This window comes from Herpailurus yagouaroundi, unplaced genomic scaffold, assembly GCF_014898765.1.
Source record: "Herpailurus yagouaroundi ecotype Mexico unplaced genomic scaffold, PumYag 197, whole genome shotgun sequence".
Taxonomy (NCBI): Eukaryota; Metazoa; Chordata; class Mammalia; order Carnivora; family Felidae; genus Herpailurus; species Herpailurus yagouaroundi.
The window spans coordinates 9,239,117-9,255,310 of NW_024412428.1; the positions used below are offsets into that span (position 1 = coordinate 9,239,117).

Below are 16,194 nucleotides of genomic sequence, written 5' to 3' on the forward strand. Positions count from 1 at the left end.
GGGCTAACACAACCTTAGGCTCCTTTTCTTCAGAATTCCAAGCCCAAGGGAAACCATTTCAAACTTTTTTTTTCACAAGTAGGTGAAAGATATTTTACACCAGACCAGGCATGCTTCCAATATCCTTAGGGCTGGCTGTCCCTTCTTGACTACTGTTACTATTGTAACTATTAGAGTAGTCCAAAGGATAGCAACTTTTTCCATTTTTCCTTTGGTTACTCTCCACTACGGGGCATGCACACACAAATGACTAATGACTGTCAGTGACATATTCTCAGAAGGATTAGTACCCCCATGCTATTTCCAGGGCCACTCCCCAAAGATACCCCAAGGATATGCAGCTTTCATAGCTCACAAAATGACTGACATCTAGGGGTTTAAATAGTTAAGGTGCTTTTCATAGCCATCAGGTATTGTGGATCTGATAGCGGCAGGGCAGGGCTAAGTATACAGAAAGTAGGGCAATGGCCAGAGACTTAACATTCCGAAATGATGTCACGAGTCTATTACTGTTGCTTTTCCTTCCCCTTATTATTATTTTTAATGTTTATTCATTTTTGAGACATGGAGAGAGACAGAGCATGAGTGGGGAGGGGCAGAGAGAGAGAGAGAGGGAGTCACTGAATCTGAAGCAGGCTCCAGGTTCCGAGCTGTCAGCACAGAGCCCGATGCAGGGTTCAAACCCATGGACTGTGAGATTATGACCTAAGCCAAAGGACGACACTTAACTGACTGAGCCACCCGGGCACCCCATTCCTTCTCTTTCTTAAAATTTTTTTTGAGAGACAGCGAGTGAGAGAGAGAGAACTCATGAGCAGGGGAGGGGCAGAGAAAGAGAGACAGAGAGAGAGAGGGAGAGACACCATGGAGCCCAATGCAGGGCTCAATACCACAAACCACGAGATCATGACCTGAACTGAAATCAAGAGTCGGACCCTCAACCGACTGAGCCACCCATGCACCCCTCCTCTTTTTCTAAATTGGGCCACTGCTGTTTTCTCACTAGATGGTTTATGTAAAGTGAATAACCTAGTACCTAGCATAAAATAGCCACTCCATAAATGTTAAGGCTCTCTCTCCTCCTTCAACTGGGCTATTCAAGTGTTTCTTCTACAAAGTGAAGACTAAAAACAACATGGATGATTTTCCTGCTGTTTAGGGAAAATAACTAAAGCCTGTTAAGAGAACATATCTGAAAATATAAAGACTGAAGGTAAAAGAGCCAGCTACGTGGAGTGGATGTGTGTTGGATAGGGCTGGATAGGGTAGGGTGAAGGAGGGTAAGGAAATAAAAGGAAAAAGGATTATAGCCATGGTGGTAGGATAAAGAATAAGAAGATACTTCTAATCTATTCTATTTCAAACACTAGATCATAACTTAATTTGGAAAAGTTTCCTATAATTCATACCTGATTTCTGTTCCTGTAACAAAAATTTTTGGCTTTGAAAAAATATCAATTGTTAAACATCAGGTGAAAGGGTAGAAATGGCCCCTGTATTAGTTTGCATGGGCTGCCATAGCATACGACTACAGACTTGAGTGGCTAATACAATAGAAATTTATTTCTGAAGGTTACAAGTCCAAGATCAAAGTGTCAGCAGGTTTGGTTTCTTCGGAGGCCTTTCTCCTTGGTGTGTAGATGGTCACTTTCTCACTGGATCCTCAGGTGGTCTTCCCTCTGCACATGAGCAGGTCTGTATTCTAATCTCCTTTCCTTATAAAAACACCTGACATAATGGATTAGGGCTCATCCTGAAGATTTCATTTTAACTTAATGCCCTTTTAAGACCTGCCCTCCAAATATAGTCACATTCTGAGGTACTGGGAATTAAAGCTTCGATATATGAATTTGGGAGGGGACACAATTCAGCCCATAACAGGCCCAAAACTTGTCAGCACTGTAGTTTGCATTAATAGTAGTGACTGCATCTGTGTTTACCTAAATGTCACATCTGCAAATGAAAGAATACCACATGGTGATCTGAATTCATTAAAAGGAATCTCTCCCTTTTATCTATACAAACCCAAATCTATGAGTTGTATGCATGATTGACTTGATAAATTGCCAGGGCTGGCCCAGGTCTGTAGACAGACCACAAGGAACACCTCTGAAAGATCCCTTTCCTAATCTTAGCTTCTTCGCTGGCTTGCCACAAAACCTAAAATTCTTTTATTCTATTCCTTCATTGGCATTTTATTTCCTCTGAAAATGTAATTTCTGGAGGAGTAATACATTAAGTGATCATCAGACATTAACACCTTAGGGTAGAACAGCTAAGATCACAGTGTTATAATAAATAACTAATTCCATCAGATGGAATGTTCTTTATTATTCCTCTAACATTGGAATGTTAATGACCATCTCCCTTAATAATAAGTTTTAAGATAAAAAGACAAATGACATGCATAAAAACATCTCCTAATAAAGAAACTTGAGAAGAATAAGAGGAAGGTGGCGAAATTAACATTTTTGAATCTCTGTTCTGTATCATGCACTCTGCTAAGTGCTTAATTTTTCTTATTATTTTTCTTTATTTTTGAGAGCTTAAGTCAGGGAGGGGCAGAGAGAGAGAGAGAGAGAGGTAACAGAGGATCCAAAGCGGGCTCTGCGCTGACAGCAGTGAGCCTGATGAGGGGCTCGAACTCAGAATCTGTGAGATCATGACCTGAGCCAAAGTCGGACACTCAACTGACTAAGCCACCTAGGCGTCCCAAATTTTCATTATTTTTTAAATCGAGGTATAACTGGCATATAACACTTCCTAGCTTCAGGTGTACAACATAATAATTTAGTATTTATATACAATGGGAAATGATCACCACAGTAAGTTTATTTAAAAAACATTTTTTAGGGGCGCCTGGGTGGCGCAGTCGGTTGAGCGACCGACTTCGGCTCAGGTCATGGCCTTGCGGTCTCTGAATTTGAGCCCCGTGTCGGGCTCTGTGCTGACCGCTCAGAGCCTGGAGCCTGCTTTGGATTCTGTGTCTCCCTCTCTCTCTGCCCCTCCCCCACTCATGCTCTGTCTCGCTCTGTCTCTCTCTGTCTCAGAAATAAACATTAAAAATTTTTTTTAATTAAATTCAAGTTAATGTATAGTGTAGTACTGGTTTCCAGAGAATTTAGTGATTCATCACATATAACACCCAGTGCTCATCCCAACAAGTGCCCTTCTTCATGCCTATCACCCATTCAGCCCATCCCCCTACCCACCTCCCCTCCAGCAACCTTCAGTTTGTTCTTTACATTTAAGAGTCTCTTATGGTTTGCCTTTTTTTTTTTTTAATGTTTTATTTGTTTATTTTTGGGAGGGTGAGAGTGTGGGCGAGGGCAGGATCACAGAGGGAGGGAGAGAGAGAATCCAAAGCAGGCTCTGCAATGTCAGCACAGAGCCTAATGTGGGGCTTGATCTCACAAACTGTGAGATCATGACCTAAGCAGAGATCAAGAGTCAGACACTTGGGGCGCCTGGGTGGCTCAGTCAGTTGATCATCTGACTCCTGATCTCCGCTCAGGTCATGATCACACGGTTCTTGAGTCCAAGCCCTGCATCAAGCCCTGCGTCAGGATTCTCTCTCCCTCTCTCTGCTCCTTCCCTACTTGTGCTAAGTAAATAAACATTAAAAAAAAAAAAAAAGAGAGAGAGGTGCTTAACTGAGCCACCCAGGTGCCCCCTTCCATTTTGATCTTATTTTTGATTGCTGAGTCATATTCCATTGTATATACACAAACATCTTTATCCGTTCATCAGTTGAACCACAGTAAGTTTAGTTACCATGTCACCATACAAAGAAAATTTTTTTCTTGTGAAACTTTAGCAACTTTCAAATATGCAAAATGATATTATTGACTATAGTCACCATACTGTACGTTACAACCCATGACTTACTTATAACTGGAAGTTTGCACCTTTTGATCCCTTTCATACCCATTTTGCCCACCCCCCAAAACCCATCCTCTCTGGCAACCCACAATCTGTTGTCTCTACCTATAAGTTTTCTTTTGTTTTTTTTAGGTTCTAAATATAAGTGAAATCATATGGTATTTGTCTTTCTCTGATTTATTTTACTTTGCATAATTCCCTCAAGGTCCATCCATGTTGTCCCAAATGGCAGGATTTCCTTCATTTTAATGACCAATCAGTATTCCATTGTGTGTGTGTGTGTATCACACCTGTTTCCATATCTTGGCTATTGTAAATACTTTGCAATGCTGTTGCAGTGAGCATAGGGATGCATCTATCTTTTCAAATTATGGTTTTCATATTCTTCATATAAACACCCTGAAGTGAAATGACTGGATATATAATAGTTCTATTTTTAACTTTCTGAGGAACCTCCATACTGTTTTCCGTAGTGGCTGCAACAATTTACATTCCCACCAACAATGCACATGGGTTCCTTGTAGAAAATTCCTTATAGAGAATTTTCTCTATATCCTTGACAACATTTGGTATCTTGTCTTTTTGATAACAGTCATTCTAACAGGTGTTAGGTGACACCTCATTGTGGTTTTGATTTGTGTTTATTTGATGATGAGTAATTTTGAGCATCTTTTCATGTGCCTGTTGGTCATCTGTATGTCTTCTTTGGAAAAAATGCCTCTTCAGGTTCTCTGCTCACTTTTTAATTGGATTGCTTGTTTTTCTGCCATTGAGTTGTATGAATTCTTTATAATACTAACCCCTTATCGAATATATGATTTGCAATATTTTTTCCCGTTCAGTAGGTTGCCTTTTCATTTCATTGACGATCTCCTTTGCTATGCAGAAGCTTTTTAGTCTGATGTAGTGCCACTTGTTTACTTTTGCTTTTGTTGCCTTTGCCTTTGTGAGTCAATTCCAAAAAAAAATCATCGTTAAAATTGATGTTGGGGAGCTTATCATCTATAGTTTCTTCTAGGAGTTTTACGGTTTCAGGTCTTACATTCAAGTATGTCATCCATTAAGAGTTAATTTTTGTTTATGGTATAAGACAGTACTCTATTTTCATTCTTATGCATGTGATATCCAGTTCTCCCAGCATCATTTATTGAAGAGACTGTCCAATCCCCACTGTTTATTCTTGGCTCCTTTGCTGTAAACAAATTGACCATATGGCCTTTATTGTGGTGAGATATGTCCCCTCTATACCCAATTTGTTGGGAGTTTTTATCATAAAGTGATGTTAAATTTTGTCAAATGCTTTTCCTGCACCTATTGAGGTGATGAGATTATTTTTACTCTTCATTTTGTTAATGTGGTGTATCATGTTGATTGATTTGCAATCAGCAGATATTCAACCATCTTTACATCATTGGAATAAATCCCACTTGGTTATGATATTTGATCCTTTTAAGGTATGTTGAATCCAGTTTACCAATACTGTGTTTAGGATTGTTGCATTTATGTTCATCAGGGATATTGGCCTATAGTATTTTTTCCATGGTATCTTGTCTGGTTTTGGTATCAGGGTAATGCTGGCCTTATAAAATGAGTTGGTATGTGTCCCCTCCTCTTCCATTTTTTGGAAGACTTTGATAGAGAACGGTATTAAATCTCTGAAAAACAAAAATCTCCTGGGCACCATGGTGGCTCAGTCAGTTAAGCGTCCAACTCTTGATCTCAGCTCGAGTCTTGATCTCAGGGTTGTGAGTTCACGCCCAGCGTGGAGCCTACTTAAACAGAGAAAAAAAGAAAAAAAAACCCACTTTTTTTTCAATGTCTGGTAGAATTCACTAGTGAAGCTGCTTGGTCCTGGACTTTTTGCTGGGAGTTTTTTGATTACTGATTTAATTTCCTTGCTAGTAACTGGTCTATTCAGATTTTCTATTTCTTCATGATTCAGTCTTGGAAGATTGTATGCTTCTAGAAATTTATCCATTTCTTCTAGGTTGTCCAATTTGCTGGCATATGATCATTCATAGCAGTCCCTTATGATCCTTTGTATTTCTTTGGTAGCAGTTGTAACTTCTCCTTTTTCACTTCTGATTTTATTTTAGCCCTCTCTCATTTTCTCAGTCTAAAAGTCTGTCAGTTCTGTTTATGTTTTGAAAAGATATCAAAAGATAGCTTTTCTTTTTCTGATAGAAACATAACTACCCCAGCTTTCTTCTGGCTGCCATTTGTATGAAACATCTTTTTCCATCCCTTCACTTTCAGTCTGTATGTTCTTGCACGTGAAGCCTCTTGCAGGTAGTATATAGGAGGGTCTTGTTTTTCTTACCCATTCAGCTACTCTGTGTCTTTTGATTGGTGAATGTAGTATATTTACATACAATTATTGGTAACAATTATTGGTAAGTGTGTATTTATTGCCATTTGTTGTTTTTTGTCTGTTTCATAGCTCCTCTCTGTTCTTTATTATTATCTTACTCTCTTCCCTTGTGGTTTGATGACTTTCTGTAGTGTTATGCTTAGATTCCTTTCTTGTCATCTTTTATATAACTTCTACAAGTTTGTTCTGTGGTTATGAGATTTACATTTATATATGTTATATCTAACAATCTAAGTTGATAGCAAGTTTAAACACATCCTAAAACTACATTTTTATTCCTCTGCCTATGTTTTATTTGATGTCACATTTCATATCTTTTAATTGTATATTCCTTAACTATTAAATTTGTTACTTTTTACTACTTTTAACCTTCAGACTAGCTTTCTAAGTAATTAATCCACTACCTTTACTACATGTTTACCTTTACCAGTGAGATTTTTTACTTTTATATGTTTTCTTAGTGCCCTTTCTTTTCAGCTTGAAGAAATTCCTTTAACACTTCCTGTAAAGCCAGTTTAATGATGAATTCCTTCAGTATTTCCTTGTCTGGAAAACTCTTTATCCCCTCCTTAATTCTGAATGATAACCTTGCTGGGTAAAGCATTCTTGGTTGCAAGTTTTTTTTCATTCGGTACTTTGATTATATCATGCCACTCCCTTGGCCTGCAAAGTTTTGGCCAAAAAAACCCTGCTGATGGTTGCATAGAGGTTCCCTCGTCCGTAACATGTTGTTTTTCTCTTGCTGCTTTTAAGATTCTCTTTAACTTTTGACATTTTAATTATCATTTGTCTTGGTGTAGATCTCTTCGGGGTCATCTTATTTGGAACTTTCTGGGCTTCCTGGATCTGAGTGTCTTTTCCACAGCCAGGCAATCAAGGGACGTCCTCTATGTGGACTATGCACCTGCCAGCTTTAAAAAGGCAGCCGGAGAGCACAGGGGTAGGGCACGCCTGCCAGCTTTAGCAATATAGCGGGGGAGCACATGGACTGGGTATGCTTGCCAGCTTTAGTGGGGCAGAAGGGTGCCGTGACTGTTACGTGCCTGCTGGTGCCAGCAAGGTAGGAGAGCACAAAAATGGCACCTGCCAGTGCCTCTGTCCCCAGAGGAAGTTGCGACAAGTCCCTACTCCTCTGGCAGATGCTTCAAGATCAGCAAGTAAAGCTCCTTCATATCAAGTCTAGGTGCTTTTCAAACCGCTGCTTTTGTGCCGGGCCATGGGGTGAGTGACTCTGCATGCAAGACCCTTCAGAAAGGATCTCAGTTCCTAGCAGCCTTTTGGTTCTCCTAGACATGTAAGCCTCGCCGGTTTTAAACGCCAGTTGTTTTAGGGGCGCCTGGGTGGCGCAGTTGGTTAAACGTCCGACTTCAGCCAGGTCACGATCTCGCGGTCCGTGAGTTCGAGCCCCGCGTCGGGCTCTGGGCTGATGGCTCAGAGCCTGGAGCCTGCTTCCGATTCTGTGTCTCCCTCTCTCTCTGCCCCTCCCCTGTTCATGCTCTGTCTCTCTCTGTCCCAAAAATAAATAAAAAACGTTGAAAAAAAAAAATTAAAAAAAAAAAATAAACGCCAGTTGTTTTAAAGGTTTGTCTCTTCGACGCGGATCACAAGAGTTGGGGGGACTAATGGGAGGCAGGAATCCCTTGCTCCTCAGGGAGAAGTGCCATATTTGTGAGCTCTCTTCCGGCTGTGGGCTGCTGTGCTGGAGATGGGGTGTTCAGCGAGACTACACCTCTGCCTCTCCTACCGGTGTCTATGTAGCCCTTTTATCCTTTGCTGTAGAGGTGCCGTCTCTGGAACTGTTCCACACGTAGCTGTAGATCTGGTGTGTCTGTGGGAGGACAAGAGTTTAGGACCTTCCTACGCTGCCATCTTGAACTGCTTTTGCTCAGTACTTTAGAAAGCGAATCATTCAATCCTGAAAATAAGTCTGTAGAGTAGTAGTACCCTCATTTTACAGACGAGGAGTCAGGCTCAGATAAATTAACATCACAGAGTTTGCTGATTGGTAAGGAGAGACTGAAACCCATGTTTTGCTCTGTGGCTTGCTCGTCTGGTGCCTGTGGTCAAACTACTGGTGCTGAGCTTTAGTTTTCTCATTTTGAAAATGAAGATAATAATGATATTTACCTTTTGTAGCCCTGTTGTGAGGTTTACATGAGAATCGGCACACATAACAGTGTGGCAGAATGCAGGAGAACCGACAGCATACCACTTCTGAGACCAGCTTTAAGAAGCCTTGTAGCCTTCTGCTTTTGCCCTCTTGGAATACTCTGCTGCCATGGTAGGAAGCCCAAGGGAGATTACGAACGAAGAGACCCTGCTCGGAGACAGAGAGAGATGCCCAGCTGGCAGGAAGCACCCTGGCCTCAGATATGTCAGCGCGGCCGTCTTAGACCCTTCCGCCCCGGGCCAGCTGCCAGCTAACTGCAGCTGTGTGAGTGGATCCAGGTGAGACCGGCAGAAAAACTGTACAGTTATATACAGAATTGTGAGAAATAAACATTTTTTAAAGCCACAAAATTGTGGAGCAGTTTGCTGTATAACAAATGACCATTAGACTAAAACATGTTAGTTTACTACTCCAAGTTCAAAGTAGAAGAATGAGAGAAGAACTTCATAATCCACACCCTAAAGGTTTCACACCCCCAAATTTCCAAGTTTGAAAAACTGATTTTCCTAGGCAAACCATAAGACACTCTTGACTACAGAGAACAAACTAAGGGTTGCTGGAGGGGAGCTGTTGGGGGCTGGTGATGGGCATCAAGGAGGGCACCTGTGATGAGCACTGGGTGTTGTATGTAAGTGACGAATCACTGAGTTCTACATCTGAGAAACACTACACTATATGTTAACTTGAGTTTAATAAAATCTTAGAAGAAAAAAAAGAGAAAAACTGATTTTTCTAAGGCAGAAAATGTAGAGTCTTAGAACTTGTATGTCCCAACCAGCAGGCTCTGTTTGTCTGATGTGATCAACACTCTTGATAAGCCCTGAGGAAGAATGATTATTTAGTTTAAACCAGGCTGAAGTAAGGTAAGGAGTTCTAAAGCACAAGTGATCTAACTGACCCTAACTTATTTATTTCCCTTGTCTTCGAGAGGCACACCATCAGTCCCTCATCTACATTCTCCCCTGTGGCATGTGATCAGGAATGTCCTCAGTTCATCAGACTACGTTTCAAGGTTATCCTTCCAATTATGACATGTAAACATTCTCATTTCTGCCTACTTATTGATTATTCCCAAATCTGTAGCTACAGCCCAGATGTCCCTCTTGAGATCAAGACTCACATCTCTTAACTGCCAGATGGAATATCTCATGGAGGGACCCCAGAGTCAGTTTGAAACTGAACTAATCATTTGCTCCTCTCTTTCTCTTCTCCCTCTATTGTGAATACCTTTCTCTCCTTCTATACTACCAGACGAAGTCTTTTTATTATAATTTTTTTTGAACATTTATTTATTTTTGAGAGACAGAGAGAGACAGAGCATGATCGGGGAGGGGCAGAGAGAGAGAGGGAGACACAGAATCGGAAACCGGCTCCAGGCTCCGAGCCATCAGCCCAGAGCCCGACACGGGGCTCAAACTCACGGACCGCGAGATCGTGACCTGGCTGAAGTCGGACACTTAACCAACCGAGCCACCCAGGCGCCCCACTACCAGATGAAGTCTTATTTGGACATCGTTTCTTCTGAGAGATCTTTTAAAAATCTCTGGACTAGGTTAGGTGCTAAGCCTTTCTTGAAATTTCAGCACTTATTTTGGCTATATTTGTATTATGTACAACTGTACGTATTATTAAAATCGTAGACTTTGTATACATTATTACAATTGTACTTATTTTACCATTCACTCAATAAATACAACACGTAAACTGACATATGATGCAGTAAAGAAAAATAAAGTAGCACAAAGGGCTGCATCTACCTAGTGAAAGGGGTGTCCTTTTCCATTTGCATAAAGAGAAAAAGCTTTAAACAATGGCAATAAACTGTTCTTCAACAGGGGTGTGTGTGTGCATGTGTGTAGAGAAGGAATCTGTAGGCACATATAGATTTTGAGCCTAGTGAGAAGGGAAGCCACTGGAATGTTTTGAGCAAAGAAATGACATGACCTTACTGATGTTTTTAGTGATACACTGGTTGGCAGATGGAGAATAAACCGTGGGGAGGGAAGGAAGTAGGGAGAAGAGGAGACTATTGCTATAATCCAATGGTCCTCAACTGGAGGCAATTTTGCTCCCAAGGGGACATTTTAGCAATGTCTGGTGACATTTTTGGTGGTCACAACTGTGAGAGGCACTTGCTACTTGTATCTAGCGGGTAAAGGCTAGGGATACCACGAAGTATCCTACAAGGCATGGGTCAGCCCATCCCCCCCAAAAGAACTACTGGCTGCAAATGTCAATAGTGCTGAGTTGGAGAAACTGTTCTGATCTGTCACAGAATGGTGGCATGGTTTAAGATGGTAGTGGTGACAGCTCAAGACGTGCTTAGTTCTGGACAGATTTTAAAAGGAGAGGGGCCACCTGTGTGGCTCAGCTGGTTAAGGGTCTGACTCTTGGTTTCGATTCAGGTCATGATCTCACGGTTTGTGAGATCGAGCCCCGCGTTGGGTTCTGTGCAGTGTAGAGCCTGCTTGGGATTCTCTGTCCCTCTCCCACTCATGCTGCTCTCTCTCTCTCTCTCTCAGGATAAATAAATAAACTTAAAAAAAAAAAAAAAGGTAGAGCTGACTGGGGATACCTGAGTGGCTCGGTTGGTTAAGCAACAGACGCTTCATTTCAGCTCAGGTTATGATCTCAGGGTTCATGAGTTCAAGCCCCACATCAGGCTCTGTACTCCCTCTCTCTCTGCCTCTCCCCCACTCTTGTGGGCATGCTCTCTCTCTCTCTCTCTCAAAAAAGAATAAATACATTTAAAAAAAAAGTAGAGCTGACTGTATGTGTTGTGGGATTAAATGTATAGTATGAGGGAAAAAGAGGCAGAGAGGATATCAAGCTTTCTCACTTGAGCAACTGTAAGAATGAAGTGCCTAGTGTTGAGAGGAGGAAGAATGTGGAAGCAGTAAGTAGGGAGGAGGTGCTCTGTTTTGTTTGCAGGTGAGAAGTGGCTGATGAGACTCAAGCAATTGTTTTACACATATTAGATGTTGAACTTTGTCTATCTACCTGGTGTCAAGTGAATGTATCAAGTAGGCAGATCGATCCATGAGCCTGAAGCTCTGGGCAGAGGCTGGGGCTGGAGACGGGCACTTGGGAGTTTCAGCAACTATACAGTACGAACAGCTACAGGACAGGAGATGAGTTAGGGAGGGAATGAAAACTGAGACAAGATCTGGGTTCTGAGGCATTTCAACGCTTAAAGGGGAGGGGAATCAGCATAAACTACTAAAAAGGCAAAGGAGAAGGACTGAGGCAAGAGAACCAAGAGTAAGTGAGAACGAGGAGCTGTGTCAAACGCTGCTGAGAGGGAAAGGGAAAGTGAGGGCTGAGAAATGACCACAAGATCTGGCAACACGGATGTCGATGCTGATGTGGAAATGAACGGTGCCGGTGGGAGGCAGGAATGAAAGCCTGACTGGCCTGGAGGCCAAAGAGTTCATGGCAGAGGAAGGTAGAGACAGTGGCTGTAAGCAGGGATACACTCTCTTGCGGTCTTTGTAAAGCTGAGTAAAAAAACAGGTAATATCTGGAGGAGGATTTTTTCCCTCCCAGCTTATGGTACATGTTCGAACCTTCAGAAAACTTGACAGTATGACAAAACTGCTTATGTCTACAACAGACTCAACATTTAACACTATCATGTGTTTTTCCTATTTGTACACATGTACACACACACACACACACACACACACCCTCCCGAACACTGAAGGTAACTTCATCTCTAAATATACTTCAGATACATCTCCTAAAAAAAAAAAAGAAAGGCAATTCTCCGACACAACCGTAATAACCGTTAACAACGCATCTAGGAAAATAAAATGTACACTCCCAAATACAGCTTATTGCTAGGCATATTAAAATCCCCCCCAAATAGGTTTTGCAGCAGTTTTTCTCAAACCAGGATTTAATCAAAGTCTACGCATTACATTTGGTTATCATGTTCCTTTGGTGTCTCTTAATGAGTTTTTGAAAAGACCTGTCTTACAGAATGGACCTGACTGATTCCTGGTGAAGCCACTTAACTTGTTCTTCTGTCCTGGAAGGGAAGAGTTTGTAAAAAGTAGTAAATATATTCATTATTCTTGGCATAATATCCTAAAATTAACACTTCCCAACTTTCTGTATCTCTCTGCCCTTTCATTTTACAAAAATTCTCAATTTATTCCAGGATTTTTTTTTTCCCATTAACTGCCTCCTGTAAGCTCTAAAGACTCAACTGAGCAACTTACAGGGTTTATACGTTCCATGGTCAGAAAAAATCGACTACAGCCTCTCACTATAAGAATCATGGGGATCTCATCCTAAAGCTAATCAGTACTGACACCAAACATTTTATTGGTTAAGCACAACAAACTACATTTGGAAAGTAAAATGAATTCTCTGAAATTTCTTTCCTGATTAGCAAAATAGTGCCTCCTAATAATTGAGGGTGAAAGCTGCTGTGAAATACGCCCACGTGACCAGAAATTACAATAGCCAAAAGGGTGCACAGAGTCTGGTGCTGGTATGCTCTATACACCATTCTATGTAGTAAAGAACTTAAATACAGATGCAAGATTTGATTAAACTTGTATTTGGCCTTCTGTAACTGGTCAGTCAGGCATAAATGCTTTACACAACTTAATGGACGTTCTTCAAGCAACTTAAAATGCAAACTGACCCGACAATGTTTAGGACTAGAATTCTAAAGAACATTCAGGCATTATCAATTTGTCATAAACATTTTCTGCCACAATCTTAAAATTGTCTTTTCCATAGTGTTAGAAAGCATTAGAAACAGAATGATTTTATACAAATGATTAAACAGTATACAAATTTTATACTGTTTGATCCAATAAATGTTTCACGTTCCCCTTACATTGCTATTTATTTTTTGCCGTTACAAAACCTGCATTTAGCATGGCATATGAAATATCATAAAATAAATGAATTCATCTCATTTACGAGTTCATAAGAGTTCATCGCACATGGTGAAATAAATGACTAAAATAAAATGGTTAATGATTTTTTTCCAAAGATTTTATGGGGCTCGAACTCACAACTCTGTGATCAAGAGCCACAAGCTCTACTGACAGAGGAGCCAGGAGCCCCAAAACGGTTAATGATTTTTAACCATTTCCTTGCACTTACTTGGACTTCTTTAGTGCTTTGGCATTAGAATTTTAATCAAACCACTGATGCTTATTTTAAGTGATATTTTTCAACCCTTTTGGGCCTATGGTTTATTTCAGCGAGGTAAATGACCTTCACCAGCCACCTAGTCCCACCTCATTCTGATTACTACTGCAAAAAACCCCTTACTTCAATAAATTAGAAGCTAGGGACCAGACTTCATGAAGCACCTCCCAGAAGTAAATTAATTCATGTTAAAATAAAAATTGTAGCTATTATCACCTGTAATTATAAGTCTCCCTGTAGGTCATCTCAACTTTCAGACTGTCTGGAAGATCATAAAAACCACTGGTAGTCCCTGATCACGTTATGTAAACTTCTCATTTAGATGGAGCTAGATGAGAAGGAGGGGCCAGCAGCAGAAAATTATCCTTTCAACCTATTCTCCAGCTAGGAAACTATGTTACTCAATTATCGGATCTCAAATGAAGCAAAGTGAAGTAACAAAATCAAACTAACATGTTATATAACTGTGGCAGCCAGCTTCCAAGATGGCCTCTAGCGAGCCCTGCCTCCAAGTATTCACACCCTCGTGTGGGTCCCTCCCACAGTAGATCAGGGTGAGTCTGTGCAGGAGAGTGATGGCATAATTTTTTTTTTTTTTTTGAGAGAGAGCATGCATGGGGTGGGGGGGGGGTGGGGGGGGGAGAAGAAGGGAGAGAATCTTAAGCAGGTTCTATGCTCAGCCTGATACAGGGCTGAATCTTATAACCGTGAGATCATGACCTGAGCCAAAATCAAGAGTTCCAACACTTAAATGACTGAGTCACCCAGGTGCCCCAAATGGTATATTACTTCTAAAGCCAGGTTATAAAAGACACTACGGTTTCTGCCTCTCTTTCAGATCACCTACTCTGGTGGAAAGCCAGCTGTCATGTCAAGGGACATTCATGCAGCTTTCAGATGACTGCAGTCACATGAGACTCTGAATTGGAACCACCCAGCTAAAATACTTCCAGATTCCTACCCATCAGAAACTGTGTTTAATAATAAATATCTATGGTTTAAGCCGTTGGGGGTACTTTCTTGCACAGCAAAACATAACTATACAATGATATATACTAATTTAACTGGTTGAAGTTATAGCTATATAACATCCCACTTAAGTATTAAAAATCACAGCGTCCTGATGCAATGCAAGGTATTAAAAGAAATCCACTAACAAATACCTATCGAGTACCACTGACGACAAGAAAGCTTTGTCACACTGCACATGAAACTTCCTTAGAGTAATATTCATGGCTGATCTCCACTTTCTCACTAACTCCTCCCTGGGGTAGGAAGGAGTAACCAGTCTGATAAATTTGAGAGAAAAAATTCTGGGCTCAGCCACTTCCTTTTTTCTTTTCTATTTGGGATTTGTCTAACTGAAGACAGCCATTTATTCTGGGCTGTTCTCTATCACACAGTAAATGTAGTGGGACAAACTCCATTCTTGTAGACAGAGAAAGGTGAGGCTGAAATCAGCCTAATTCCGGAGTGCAATACTAGGAAGTTCCTTGTTGCTGCAAACCTCAGCCACGTTTCCAAAACAACTTTTTGGGTAAACTTGTATTTGAATCTTCATCTATGTGATTTCTACATCTTATTTCTTACCACGATTCAAACTTCAGCAAGGAAAAAAAGGGTGTCATTACTTATCAATCTCTAAACTAAATACACAGCACTATAATGGGTATTTCGTGTCCCTATGGACTGTATGGTATATTTGGGATGTAAACTAAGATAACCTGAAGGATTAAATAATAATTACCTGTCAAATGTAAACTATAAGAAGCACAGAGTTATTAATAAATAAGTGAGAAATTATGATCACTGGTGAGCATCGGAAAATCTGAAGAAGAAAGGCAAAAACACAGATGCCCAGACCCCATGCCAAACCCACAGAATTGGGAATAGAACCCAAGCAATTGCATTTTTAATAAGTTCCCAATATAATGCTGATTCATACCAATTTAGGAACCCGAGCTATACACAAGGAGCGCAATGACTCTGGAAAAAAAGAGACTGCTGTGAGCTATCAAAGGAAAGATTACAGCAAACAGAACTTTAAGCAAATTGTAAATGACACGCAGGGTTTAGATGAGATGGTAGATAACGGAGGGAAACCAGAATGTGCTGAGGGCCTATTAACTGCCAGGCACTGTTCTACGCATCACCTCATTTAAGATAATTTCACTGCATACATGGAAAAACTGAGGCTCAGACAGATGAAATCATTTACCTCAGGTCACAAAACTAGTTAAACGACACAGTGGGATTAGTAGACATTTTCATCATATGGATGAAATTGAGCCTCAGGGAGGTTAAGTATTTTGTTGGAAGAAACAAAATTGGAAAGTGGAAGAACTGTGATTAATAAGTGGACAAGGTGAAATCAGGTCTGTGAATCTAAAGCCTGTTTCTTTTTTTCTTTTTAGTAAGATAGAAAGGAATCTCCTTTGCTTAAAAAGAACACAGGAACAGAAAAGCAATAGTAAACTTAGAAATCAAATTAGACCATCAAAAAATAGTCTACACTTAAACTTATGATGTGGTCAGACAACCACACATTAAAGACCACCAATGATATAAAAATCAGTTTTAAAAAGATTTTTTTAAAAAA

The 16,194-nt window shown here is 40.6% G+C and overlaps 2 long non-coding RNA genes across 2 annotated transcripts in view; one reads left to right on the forward strand and one right to left on the reverse strand.

Annotated features, from left to right (window-relative positions):
* The window catches only part of LOC121012807 (uncharacterized), a 125,588-nt gene that overhangs the window by 102,746 nt on the left and 6,648 nt on the right, over nucleotides 1–16,194 (reverse strand). The window lies entirely within an intron of this gene.
* Nucleotides 8,588–14,597, forward strand: LOC121012808 (uncharacterized). The gene is made up of 2 exons (XR_005782320.1): nucleotides 8,588–8,701; nucleotides 14,434–14,597. It is a non-coding gene; the product is annotated as an uncharacterized LOC121012808 (long non-coding RNA).